At 31.9% G+C, this 14,569-nt stretch overlaps 1 protein-coding gene across 3 annotated transcripts in view; it reads left to right on the forward strand.

Annotated features, from left to right (window-relative positions):
- The window catches only part of mbo (Nuclear pore complex protein Nup88), an 85,643-nt gene that overhangs the window by 57,221 nt on the left and 13,853 nt on the right, over positions 1–14,569 (forward strand). The gene's annotated exons all lie outside the window — the stretch shown is intronic.

A 14,569-nucleotide genomic window follows, 5' to 3' on the forward strand; every position in this document is an offset into this window, starting at 1 on the left:
CGATCATACACTTTCTCTCAGTGGCTTAATGTTTTTGAACCCAGTTTGCCAATTATTTTATGTATTAAACATTTTGTCCATGAAATATTTTCAAAAGTAAAATTTTACGGGTATCCAAGAACGCCTAGTACACAAAAAAAATTTCACGAAAAATCTTCCAATTAAAATTTTAATTGAGTTTTAAAAAACATTCAATTAAAAATTTAATTGAATGAACAAATCACAAAATTAATAGTATCAATTAATTTTTTAATTGGATCAATTAACTTTTAATTGACCTTCAATTAATTTTTTAATTGATACTATCATTTCTTTGATTGAAGACATTTCATTTTAAAAATTAATTGGATCAATTAATTTCGTGATTGAACCAGAAAAAAATTTTTTGTGTGTATGCTTTACTTCCTCACATGAGAATCCAATCACAAGATTTATCTTGGAACTTTGCCCCCTCAAAGTTTTAGACGACCCCGAGGATTTTGAAGATCGTTTATTGGATTTTGATTTGTAGAATCGCGTTTATCCAGGCAATCTCGATTATAACTAAGTTTTTTTAGACTTTTGAAAACAACTTGATATTGGCTTCAGAGCATGGCCACTATTGTTTCATTTGTAGTCCACGAAATATATTCAAAAGTAAAATTTTACGTATATCCCAAAACACAGAACCTTGACTTCCTGGCCCCCGAGCATAGACGTTCTCTATTACGAGTATCTATGAGAATCCAACCATAAAGTTTATCTTGGATCTTTTCACACTAAAAACTTTACACTGCTTCAAAGACTTTGATGTTTGATTATTGGATATTGGATATTGATTTCTATAATTGCAATCTCTATGTCAATTTTTTTTAAAATAATAATAAATAGATTTTGGCGCCCGAGCATAGAAATCTATATACTAACATGATTTCGTTTGTAGCCCCTGTAACTCTATTAAGTATAAAATGTAGGTTATTACATTTTATTTTTGAGCTGAAGAAATTCTAAAACCCAACAGCAGCCTTGTATTTTTCCAGTTACGAATATGACCATCCGTAGGGTATAAAAATAGCCATAGTTTGTCCGTTAAAAACATTTCGGTTGCATTTAATTTTTTCCATAGCACCTAGTCTCCTTTACTTCCTTTCTAGAGAATCCGAATATGAATTATGTTACACATGCGATTACCCAGAGTACTTTATTTCAGATGAGATAAAACTAAAAACTTGAGATGTAATTTATATGATAAACAAATGCTTGCTCGCATGGTCACATAAGAATATTCTTTTTTTTTTCATATGAGTTTTATGCATATAACATATTATTAGATTAAAAACTGCCTTACGGAAAAAGTTATAATCCTTTAAGGATTGTTAATGTCCATTTCAATATTAAATAACAAAAGCTATTTGTTGCAAGGAAAGCAATGCAACCTCTTCGACTAAATTAATCCTTGTCTTTGGTGTATTTATTTTTAGAATTTTCAATTAAATTGTGGTTACTGGACTTTATTACAGTCCATAATCAAATAAGCAAATCTTTTTATTCAATTAAAAATCAAATTCACCAGGCAGACAATTGTGGTTTCGGCTTTTTGTTACATAGCTTCAATTCAATTTTATCCATATTCCTAGTCACTTCCAATGGTTTGTCCATCTCTATCTTATGGTCCAATTTTCATGATTATTATTGTGGAGCCCAATTTTGCTGTAATCACTTGGCAATTCAATTCGCTTTTACAAATTTCTACTAATTTCCATTTCAATTAACTTTTAAAATGCAATTTAGAGCATTAACAAAATAGAGTTGATTTTTGCTGTGGAAAATAACCGAAAGTTAACCAACCCCCAAATCCCAGAAATGAAATGGACAGGATTTCTTCTCACAACATCATCGGGTCGCTTCAGCATTTGCCATTGCTAGCCTTTGCAAGCAGCGCATATAAGGCTAATAAAATATATGAAAATGTTTGATAACAACAGGTAATCCTGGACCTGCAGATTCAATCTGCCTTTTCGTTCCTCCGTCAATCCTTATACATCCATATAGAGAAACCATCTGTGAAATAACCAACATAGATGCTCATGACAATGCTACGTTACCAATGATGGTAATATTCATTATTATAAAGCTTTCCAAAATTTTAACTCGTCCCCATCATCATCATCGTCATCACCATCTCCATTATCATTCTCGCTTGTGTCCCAAATATTATTGGATGTATTTTGTAAGTTGTATATTAAAACAAAATTATTTAGAAATACGTTAGAATCCAAATGAAATGTATAAATGTTACAAACAACTAACTCAATTGGTTATTATTTAGTTATAGTTTGTATGCCTCGAAGTATGCTTTATCATTGAGTTATATCCCCTGAAAATATGCATGCAGTTACTCACGCTTATCTGTTGCTTGTTGCTCAATTCTCTATCACTAATATACGTAACATTTTTGTGTAAACATCGAATCTTGGTTCTTTAATTATAATATATTTACCTGAAAGTATGCTATTCTTCACCTTTTAGCTATAACCCCTGAAAGTATGCATTCAACTACTCACCCTGTTTCTTTTTGCTCAATTCTTCATCATTAATAGCCGTAATATTTTTCTGTAAACATTAAAATGTTACGAAATATTCAACGAAAACATGACTATTGTCCGTATGTTCGGTTTCTTTACAACATTTTGCCCGATTGTGATTACCATCTCGTACAAACGACAGCGAATAAACTTTCATATTACAAACTCCTGCTCCATCACCATCGTGGACAATGGCATAAACGAATCATTCACTTGGCTGATTTTTTAGTAACAATCATACGATGTACCCAATTTTTTTGGTGTGGGTTTTGAAGGTGAAAATCGGTGTGGTGTAACGAAGGTCGATTTCATATTTCTTAGCAAAATTTTCATTTTCTTATAAATTCAATATTTTAAAATAAAATATAGTCTTGGAAAACACAGGAGTTTATACATAGGTGGGTACTAAACACAAAAAACCCAGCAAAAAAATTAGGAAATTGTTCTACAGTTCACAACTTTATAAGACCTTTCATAAATGTCCTCTAAAATATTTTCAATTGATTGAAGCCGAACACTTTTTAAATTAAAAAAAATAATTGATATAATTAGCTCTTTAATCAAAATAGAAACGTTAGATCAATGATTGAATATTTTACATTTTTAATTAAAACAAAATAATTATATCAACTTTTTAATTAAACTCGGAAGTCGGTTAAAAACAAAATGATGGAAAATGTACCTGAAACGATCAATTTTTTAATCAAACTAAAAGCACTATGTCAGATAAGAAAGTGATTGAAAATTCATTGAATTTTGCAATCAACATGAATTAAGTTATTAATTAAATCAATAAAAAAAAAACAAGTATATACGGCCGTAAGTTCGGCCAGGCCGAAGCTTATGTACCCTCCACCATGGATTGTGTAGAAACTTCTACTGAAGACTGTCATCCACAATCGAATTACTTGGGTTGCGGTAACACTTGCCGATGGCAAGGTATCTTAAAACTTCCTAACACCATAATATATACCACATAGTCCATACGTGGTATATATTAAACTAAAAAGGCCGATTAAATACGTATATAATTAAGTTTAAAGTTTCTATAGAAATAAAATTTTGACAACATTTTCTATAGAAGTAAAATTTGCAGAAAATTTTCTATAGAAATAAAATTTGGATAAAATTTTCTATAGAAATAAAATTCTGACAAAATTTTCTATAGAAATAAAATTTTGACCAAATTTTCTATAGAAATAAAATTTTGACAAAATTTTCTATAGAAATAACATTTTGGTAGATTATTTTTGGCTCGAGTGGCAACCATGATTATGAACCGATAAGGACCAATTTTTGTGTGATTGGGGATCGCCTATATATAACTATAGACCGATATAGACCAATTTTGGCATGGTTATTAGCGGCCTTATATTAACACCACGTTGCAAATTTCAACCGGATCGGATGAATTTTGCTGCTCTAAGAGGCTCCGGAGATCAAATCTGGAGAACGGTTTATATGGGGGCTATATATAATTATGGACCGATATGGACCAATCCTTGCATGGTTGTTAGAGACCATATACTAACACCACGTACCCAATTTCAACCGGATCGGATAAATTTTGCTCCTCTAAGAGGCTCCGGAGGTCAAATCTGGGGATCGGTTTATATGTGGGTTATATATAATTATGGGGCGATGTGGACCAATTTTTGCATGGTCATTAGAGAACATATACCAACATCACGTACCAAATTTCAGCCGGATCGGATGAAATTTTCTTCTATTAGAGGCTCCGCAAGCCAAATCGGGGGATCGGTTTATATGGGGGCTATATATAATTATGGACCGATTTAGACCAATTTTTGCATGGTTGTTAGAGACCATATACTTACACCATGTACCAAATTTCAGCCGGATCGGATGAAATTTGGTTCTCTTAGAGGCTCCGCAAGCCAAATCGGGGGATCGGTTTATATGGGGACTATATGTAATTATGGACCAATATGGACCAATTTTTGTATGGTTGTTAGAGACCATATACTAACACCATGTACCAAATTTCACCGGATCGGATGAAATTTCCTTCTCTTAGAGCAATCGCAAGCCAAATTTGGGGGTCCGTTTATATGGGGGCTATACGTAAAAGTGGACCGATATGGACCAATTTTTGCATGTTTGTTAGAGACCATATACTAACACCATGTACCAAATTTCAGCCGGATCGGATGAAATTTGCTTCTCTTAGAGCAATCGCAAGCCAAATTTGGGGGTCCGTCTATATGGGGGCTATACGTAAACGTGGACCGATATGGGCCATTTTCAATACCATCCGACCTACATCAATAACAACTACATGTGCCAAGTTTCAAGTCGATAGCTTGTTTCGTTCGGAAGTTAGCGTGATTTCAACAGACGGACGGACGGACGGACATGCTCAGATCGACTCAGAATTTCACCACGACCCAGAATATATATATATATACTTTGTGGGGTCTTAGAGCAATATTTCGATGTGTTACAAACGGAATGACAAAGGTAATATACCCCCCATCCTATGGTGGAGGGTATAATTAATTGAAATTTGCTAAGGAGATCAATTAAATTCTTAATAAAGTATTTTTTATGTCCAATTATAACTGTTATTGATACTATAATTTTTGTAATTGAAGAAATTTCAATTAAAAAATTAATTGGATCAATTAATTTCGTGATTGATCACAACTTTTCATAGTTTTCATATTTTTAGGGAATAATTTTAAATTTTTTATTTCGAATGCGTTAAAAACTCAGTCACAAATAATAAACTGTCGCAACTTATTAATAATTTAACGATATAACGCCAAAATTCTTGCACATTTTTGACCGTATTGGAGCTCAGACGTTTGAGAAAAGCGTTATTAAAAATCATAAAAAATTATAAAGATAATATCCTTGATAAAATATCACAGAATTGTTTAAATCGCATCCAAAATACTGAATTCGCATGGTGGGCATCACTTGCACCACTTTCAAATCCAAAATGAACATTTTCACTAGTTGTTTGGTGACTCTTGTTTGTTGGGAAATGTATGTAGTGCCACGAACGAATTTTTTTATTGATGAATTTAATCAGGAGAAATTTATTTTCATTCACAATTGTAATTATTAATACAGTGCATTCACTGAAAATATTCAGTAATGAAAATCTTCTTCACTGATGAAGTAATGACATTCTCTCTTCGTTAGGTAAATTTCATGAAAACAAATTCGACCTGAGTCTCATTGGGTGCAACGAATTTATAGTTCTTTTAATGAATACAATAAATTAATATATTTCTATAACAATTTTTTTTCTGTCAGTGTATGTACGAATATGTGAATTTGCCTTTCTCTTTCCTATTCTCTGAGGAATAAAACAAATCTATTTGTTGAGCTCTGAACGTGTGGTAAAAGCAGATGTAGAAAAATTACGTGTCCAACAATTTCTTATGTGATGCTCTTATTTAATAAATTATTATCCTTTTTTCAGCTTAATATGCGAATACGGTATGTAGAACAGGATAAGGAAGAAAGAAGTGACATAAAAAACCACCAGTAATTTTGTCATTTGTATTTTAGCAAAAGCTCAGATACCTCTCATCAGCTTAGCCAAAGACCCAAAAAGGGGTGTTTGGGTCATTGGCAGGGAGTGGAGTCATCATATATGAATGCATATTGGATGTTGGAGAATTTTTTCTCAATATGAAATTAGTATAAATTCTTTTCTTTTTTGTTTTAATTTTGTTCCCCTTATTCATGCGCTGCTTGTCCAGTTATGTTTTTTTTTAAGCTTACATCATGTCCTTTCTATATCGCCATAACAAGATTTTATGGTCATCATAATACACGTTTGTATAGAGTATGTACGAGTATGATATTATGGTTGTTGGTAGTAATGACACTAAAACTTCCTTCCGTTTCCGTTTTGCCACGCCTTTTGCAAATGTCCCTTTTCCTCAATGTTGTCTCTAAAGAGGTCCTGGAATATTGAAACCATTTAAATATTGCAATATTTGGTTTCATTCAGGATAGCTCTTTTTTTAACTCTTATTCGCAAAAAAGCAAAGTTGTCATTTTGCATTAGTCTTCACTTTTTTCCAGTTTCGTTTGCAAAGGGGATCTATAAGGCTAAGATTTTGCCCTTTCCCTATATGTTTTACATTTATTCTTATATATATTATTTTATTTTTTAATACATATGGGTTTAGCATCATGTAAAAAGTGTAGAAAATATTTTTTCAAAAAAATGTAAAACTGTCAACTAAGCATCCTGTCGTTTCATTTCTCCTTTCCTTTCGAAAATATAAATTCTGTTGAGAAAAAACAAACCTAGAAGGGCAATATATAATTTTATGGTTGGCAAGTAGCATACGATAAAAAAATTGAGCATTCATATGTATGCTTAGCATAACTAATGTAATTAAAAAAATTTCACGAGAAAAAAATCTAGAAACCCCCCATGGCAGGCCGGAAAAATGCTTACGACTACTGATTGTTGACCATATACAGTTTTTAATTCGCGATGAAATAGTCATCAGTTTTCAAAGTTTGTTAAATTCATAATCACTAGAAGATATACAATGATATACTATGCGACATGAAACTATCCACATGAAGTTTTTTTCTTTCTACCAGATATGCGATATATTACTACTCCGCATCCATTGATATTTAAAAAGAATAAATAAATCCTACTAAATAGGGGCTTTGCTATTCGATTTCCCAACGTCCCAGCAATATACATTGTCCTTGCCCGGTGCCATTTCTTCCCATTTGCAAATTCCATATTTAGGTTAGGTATAGTGGCAGCGTTAGTTATTTTAGGCTCACAGACTATTCAGTCCATTATGCAGTTTTCTTATCAGTGGGTCTTTACATCATTTTGGAACATTAGACCTAATCTAAAGATGCTGTTTGTTCAACTAACCATTCCAATTATAAAAACCAAGTGATATTCATACGATTATCATATTGTCCATGCGCCCGTGCGGGCGCAATTCCTTTGCTTAAATATTTTTAAAGCTAATCGAAAATGGAAATTTGCTTTAAAAAAAAGCAAAGAAAATAAGATAAATTTTTAAACACTTTCGCTTCGGTTAATCGGTATCTTGAAGCCGAAGGCCAATTACAGATTTTTGTCTAATTCTTCGATCGAGTTCTATACACTATCAAGTCGCACATATAGACACAGGTGGTTGACCTTCTCTAGTAATAAGTATTGGTTTCGAATTCTCTTTGAACGACTTCAGTAACTCATACTTTTTACGAGTATACAGACTATCAGGATGCGGAATGGTCGATTACCCTCCGGAAGTGTTTTGTGGAAAACAACAATCTATGGTAACAATTCGCTCAACGAGAAGGCTTAGCAATTGAATTTTAAATATAGGCTGCTCAAATTAGTAGTGCGGGATTGACAACATATGACGTATTTCAGGATATACAAATCAGACCATTTTCATATCATAACCTCATTTTATAGCTTCCATTTTCGGTATGTTGCATTTGCCGGAGTGTAAACAACATATTTTTTGGCTCTCAATATGTCAAGATTCGGGAAGCTTGCGAACAGCTGCTCCACGATAACACTCGGTCCCATTTTGCAAAACTCGTAAAAACTTAAATGGGACGTCCTAACCTACCCGCCGTGCAGCCAGTACATTGCTCCTTCTGATTACCACTTGTTTCAATCAATGATCCATGCAGCTGTCAAAATGGACCCAAAAACTGAGTCGGTACATGGATTAAGTAAAAAGACGAGTATTCTTCCATCATTGCCATTTAGATGGGAAAAAGTAGTGGTAAGCGATGGACAATACTTCGATGATTTTTAATTTGCGCTCCCAATACCTATGATTGCGGTGCAAGGAGAAAACGATAAAATAGAATGGTTTAGAATTTGAACCAAAACATTTGGATTTTATTAACAAAAAAATTGCTCGTGAAACAATATTTACTTTCGTAGAAAGGAACCCAAAACGCGAGAGGCTATGAAACACTAGACTAGCAGAATGAAGGGCTATGGTAGTTCCTGCAAGTTTTGGGAAAATACCAAAATTGTTTGAAGCAGATTGTTAAGCGGTTGTTTTCATAGTGGTACTCATGAAGAAATGGTGAATGGTAAACTGAAACCTTCAATGGTTATGTTTATTATTTTGTTTTTAGCAGCCAGTGTCTGCTTTCTTAATTAAACCGATTTTCTACTGTTCAGCAGAATTTTTAGTGTTAGTAGATTTTCTTTAGCAAAAGAGAGCTCCTCACAAATTTCAACGATTCCCTTCCATTTTCAGGTAATTCTGTGCAGTTTTAGAAAATATTTTGTTGTTGATATACATATCGATGCCCTCATTCCAGAGTACGTTAAGTCTACTTAGCATGTTTTGATGGAGTTCTGATTGATGTGAATTGCAAGTTATGGTTAATAATGTACTTAGCCTGTGTCTAAAATTTTAAAAAATGTCCAATCCAAAAAGGACAAAAAGCTTTGTTCGGTCTAAAGTGGTCTAAGTCATTTTTGGCAATGTTCTATTATCACTATTTTTTTTAGTATTTACGAACTAAATACTAAAAAAAATATATAAAAAATATGATTTTAAGACCGAAAATAAGGGAATTTCTATCTTATACGGGTTATGAGAAATTTCAAAAAACAAAACTTGTTTCCTGTAAAATTCACTTTTTAGACTTAGCGCACTTTGGAATGTAGACATCGATATATTTTTGAGTTTTAGAGAAATTATGCATTGATCAAAAGTGTCAAAAGCCTTAAGGAGTATACAAAAAAAAAAGTTTTCTGATTCAATCACCAAATTAATTGATCCAATTAATTTTTAAATTGAAATGTCTTCAATCACGAAAATGATAGTATAAATCACAGTTTTAATTGGGCATAGAAAAAATTCTTGATTAAAAAATTAATTGATTTTTTCAGCAAATTTCAATTAATTTTTTAATTGATTCAATTAAAAATTTAATTGATGTTGATTGCAAAACTCAATTAATTTATTAATTAAAAAAGGTAACTATTTTTAATTACTTTCTGAATTGGCTTAGAGTTTTTATTTGGATTAACAAATGATTGTATGAAATACATTTTTAATTAAAAATTAAAAAAAATCAGCGCTTTTTTTTAACTGAATTAGTCTTCCGAATTTGATTAAAAAGTTAATTGTATCAATTAATTTTTTAATTAAAAATTTTAAAATTTTCAATCATTGCTTAATTAACTTAATGTTTCTATCATGATTAAAAAGTTAATTGTATCAATTAATTTATTAATTGAAAAAAAAAATTCAACTTCAATTAGCTTTTTAATTGGAAATATTTTGGTGATATTTTTTTCTGTGTACCGTTGAAAATTTGTTCGGTATTTGTGAGAACCCATCTTTTTTCAGGCAAAAATTTATAATCAATTTTCTATAACTCAATTGTTATGTTTTTCCTTAAGATGTATTAAACGTACAAATTTATACTTCATGTTGTGTGATTCGGTAAAATTGTTGTGCTTTTAAGCTTTTTTTTTAGCTATTCCATATTTGAGTGTATACGCCTTTCATAGATGGTTTCATAGCAAAACAATTTTCTATAATTTTCTTTCGATTGTTTAAAAGAAATTTTCTACACTTGACATAACAATCAAAGGTCTTACTTGAGTTTTATAAAACCGAGTACCAGCTCCGCTAGGCATTTTAATAATCTGTGTATTCATTCACTATGGTATGGAAAATTACTATAAATACAACCGGAATTCAAACGTGAACGACACCAGCCAACATGCTTCTCTTACTCTGGGATAAGCAGTCAAAACATGTGTACAAAAAGTCTTTATATGAAGAGCATAATAGTTGGGTTTGTTTTTTTATAGGCAACAAATAAAATTTGCTTTGAAATATTAGTAAAAACCCCCCCAAAAAAACTAAAAATAATTGATATCTAATATAACATTTTATTCTACCTAATATTAAAATTTTAATACAAGCTTATTGGGCATGAAGATTAAGGAATTTCTATTATTTTATTTGTATTGAAAAAAAATACCAGATACCAATCTACACAAGCTTGGCTATACATGTTTCATCGCTGGCTAATTCGAAATTTCATAGCCTTTAGTACAAATCGGGTGGGAGTTGATTTTATTATTTGTATTTGTTTCTGCTTTCAAAATACAAATTTTGCAACATAAAAAAAATAAACAAATTAATAAAAAAAACATGTCTAGTATATTTATATGCAATTGAAAAATACATATGAAACTTAAGTATTTTGCCTTCGTTTTCTCTTTTCCTATGTGACGTGTATTGAAATGTAGAAAATACAATAAATGCTGCAACTCGAAGACCATATCCCAGTCGTCTTTTGGGCCCACTCACACTCGTTTGTTTAGTATTCAGCATTTTTTCCAAGTCCTTCGGCCGATGTTTATGGCACTTCACCTACTTTGTGAACGAAATATGAAACAATACCCGCACCATTTAGTCTTCCACCACCAGCAAACCGGCACCTACTTCTAGCTAAAGGTTGGTGTAATGGAGGCGGAAGGATAAAGAGCCCAACATATACATCAAGAGATTTTCTCTCTGTTGAAGAGACCCCCAGAAACAAATTTTGCAAATACCGCAGTTTTTTCTATTGAAAGCAATTCTATGGTTTTAGCCCTTTGCCTGGCTTTTCGTTTGCTGCCTGTAATCTAAACGACCGAAAACGCCTATTGTTTACCAGCTTTGATTGTTGGCCAAAACGATTTTTGTTTTGCAGGTGGCTGTTGTCGACCTAAGATCGTGCAGTAAGTGTTTAATTTCTTCTTCAAGCTGTAATTATTTAATCTTTGTTTTATTCTTATAAATCTGTATGGTAAAGAAGAGGTGGTCGCATTCATCATCTAGGGCCCACCTATCACCAATTAACCCCATTCTATATACTTCAGAGCATGAGTGGCTTTTCTATGCCAGTCCAGTAATATTTTCTCTACCTCTACCTGGGGAAATGCCATAGAAATTATTTGTTATTATGGCTAGTAATTATATTGCTTATGAAAATAATTTATGACTTTTTGAAAAGCTTTTATGTGATAAACGAGGTCTATGATTTAAGTATCAGCAGATTTCTCTAATATGGAAGCATTATTTTGTAGCAGTTTCAGTTATGTGCATCCAGAGTAGGAATATGATCACCTCAAACCTGTTTCAAGAGCAAAATGTTATTTGTCGATGTTGACCATGTAATATGTTTCTCGTACCCACGTTAACAATTTCTGCAAGCATGTTATGTTTGGCGAGAAAACAACATTTTTGCGATAAACGTACTACATGGTCATCATCCAAAAATAACATTTTGCTCTTGAATCATGTTTGAGGTGATCATATTCCTTCTCTGCGTGTGATTGTCATTAATTATAAATTAATTAAATACCTTTTTTACTATCATCAAACAAATAAATAATTCCATATTGCCTTAAATCAAAATTTATTCCATGCACGGGTGCCAAATCACCAGTTCATACTTATAAGAGCAATGCCCTTACTATATTTAACTTTAAACTCTAACGGCCATTTTCATGTAGCTTCGTTGGACTTTAACTGTCTGTTAACACAAAGTAATTTGCAAATACATATCTTCTCTCCGATTAAGTTTAAAAAATTCAGCAGTTAAGATCCTAACTGGCATATGGCAAGATGACTGATATGTCCAGAGTACGGTTAAAAAGTTCGTTAGCTAACCTAGCACTACCGGAGCTTAACCCTGGAAAGTCATCCTTATTTTTTGTACACTAACGTCATCCTTCGTCATTTTGACTACGGCTTATTTCACGACGCTATAATTTGCATCGCGAGCAAATATAAGAACCAAAATTGAGTTTATTTCCTTATTCAATTTGTTTTTAATTAGTATAAGATAAAAATTCATAAAATGGTTGAATTTGTATAACTTAAATTTATCATTTCCTAATCGACCAAAATGCATTTTAAATCGAAAATGAAATTACGCGTCGTCATTTTGACGAAGGATGACTGTCCAGGGTTAATGAAAATGGAGGTAACAATCAAAATCTGGCATCTTCATTATTTATGACCAAAAAAACTATATCCTTTGTCTAACTTACCCCCATTTTCATAAAGCTCCGTTAGTGTTCCGTTAACTAACCAACTTTTAAACCGTATTATGGACGAAGCTGTCATCTCTCATATATATTCCATATGCCAGTTAGGAACTTAACTGACGAAAATTTTTCAGTTAAAGTTAACTGGAGAGAAGATATTTGCAATTTACTTTCTGTTAACTGACAGTTAAAGCCTAACGGAGCTACATGAAAATGGCCGTTAGAGTAAATAGCATTAATCATAATTTTTGAAATACAAATATCTCTATTCCATTAAATTGCCCACGTCAGTAATTGCCAATGAAAAAAAATTGTTAGCCCAGAACATTCAACATTGAAATTAATTAAGATATAAATAAGCCTACTACAAGTTCCAAGTCCGGATTCTACCACATAGTCGACAATATTTACGTGCACTGAGGAATGACATTTTAGACAAGCGAAGTTTTCTAAAAACTCTGCACAAGTTTCTTTAAATTTTGCCCATATTAAATTTATTATATTATTACATCCATGACCCTCTAAAACATGGATTTGATAAAGGCGTAAAAACCAAGATAGATATCAGAAAACATAATACACATAAAATTTTTCCTGCACGGTCGCCAAATGAAAAATATGTACCAGTGAATGTTTTGTTCTATTCTCGCAAAGTTTTATAAATTTAACATATATTACAAGTTCTGTTATTACCACCATCAAATAAAATTTTTCCTGCACGGTCGCCAAATGAAAAATATGTACCAGTGAATGTTTTGTTCTATTCTCGCAAAGTTTTATAGATTTAACATCTATTACAAGTTCTGTTATTACCACCATCAAATAATTTTTTTCCTGCACGGTCGCCAAATGAAAAAGATATGCAGTGAATGTTTTCCTCTTTTCCTACAAAGTTTTATTAATTTAACATCTATTACAAGTTCTATAAATTTTTATAAATTTAACATCTATTACAAGTTCTGTTATTACCACCATCAAATAATTTTTTTCCTGCACGGTCGCCAAATGAAAAAGATATGCAGTGAATGTTTTCCTCTTTTCCTACAAAGTTTTATTAATTTAACATCTATTACAAGTTCTGTTGTTACCACCATGTGTGTCAAACTCAAATATATTCTGCACGCCAAGTAAACAATTCATGCCCAACTTTATTGAATGCCCTCGTTACATCCCATGAAACAAAAAACGCATAACATTTTACGAATTAAAAGAATATACATTAGAGAAATTAACATAAATTTAAATTAATATCACTTTTTTTTTTTGGAAAAATAAAATTCCACCATATTTCTTGGAACTACGCACAACGGCATTTACAACAAGAGACATTGAATAATAATACTATGTTGTATTCCAAAACGTAATGGCACTTGGTCTCTGGTCTCCCATTCCTAACCAAAAGTGTCACAAATTCCGCATAAGTCAAAGGCATAGCGAACTGAGAACAACGAAATGTCCCGAACAAAACTAACATAATTTTCAATTAAATATTATTTAAACATCATGCGAAAAAAGATTCATTCGAAACTAAAGTTACGTTTTTTAACAGGTGTTGAAATGAATGGACATGGGTAAGGTTTCTGGGGTGAGTGTGAAATTTTCTGAGCAAACCATTTTTTCTGCACATTTTTCCTTTGTCACTATAGGTTAGAGTTGGAGATAGAGTTGGCACTCATGAAAAGTACAGACTTGTTGTCTGGTGCGTTTGCTTTATCAAAAGCCATTTTTTATCTCTTTTGTTTTTCCATATTTTTTTTGTATCATCAGTAAAAAGTAAAGAGTTAATACCTAATTATATGAATGAAGTTTATGTTGAAGAAAATGACAGGTGGATTTTGTTTTTCACTGAATACACCCTACAGGAAAATAATTTGACACTGACCTTAAAATAATAAATAACAATTTAGTGATAATAAGCATATACAATTATCGCCAAAGAAGCGCA

The sequence above is a fragment of the Haematobia irritans genome, chromosome 3, assembly GCF_050003625.1.
Source record: "Haematobia irritans isolate KBUSLIRL chromosome 3, ASM5000362v1, whole genome shotgun sequence".
In the NCBI taxonomy this organism is placed as follows: Eukaryota; Metazoa; Arthropoda; class Insecta; order Diptera; family Muscidae; genus Haematobia; species Haematobia irritans.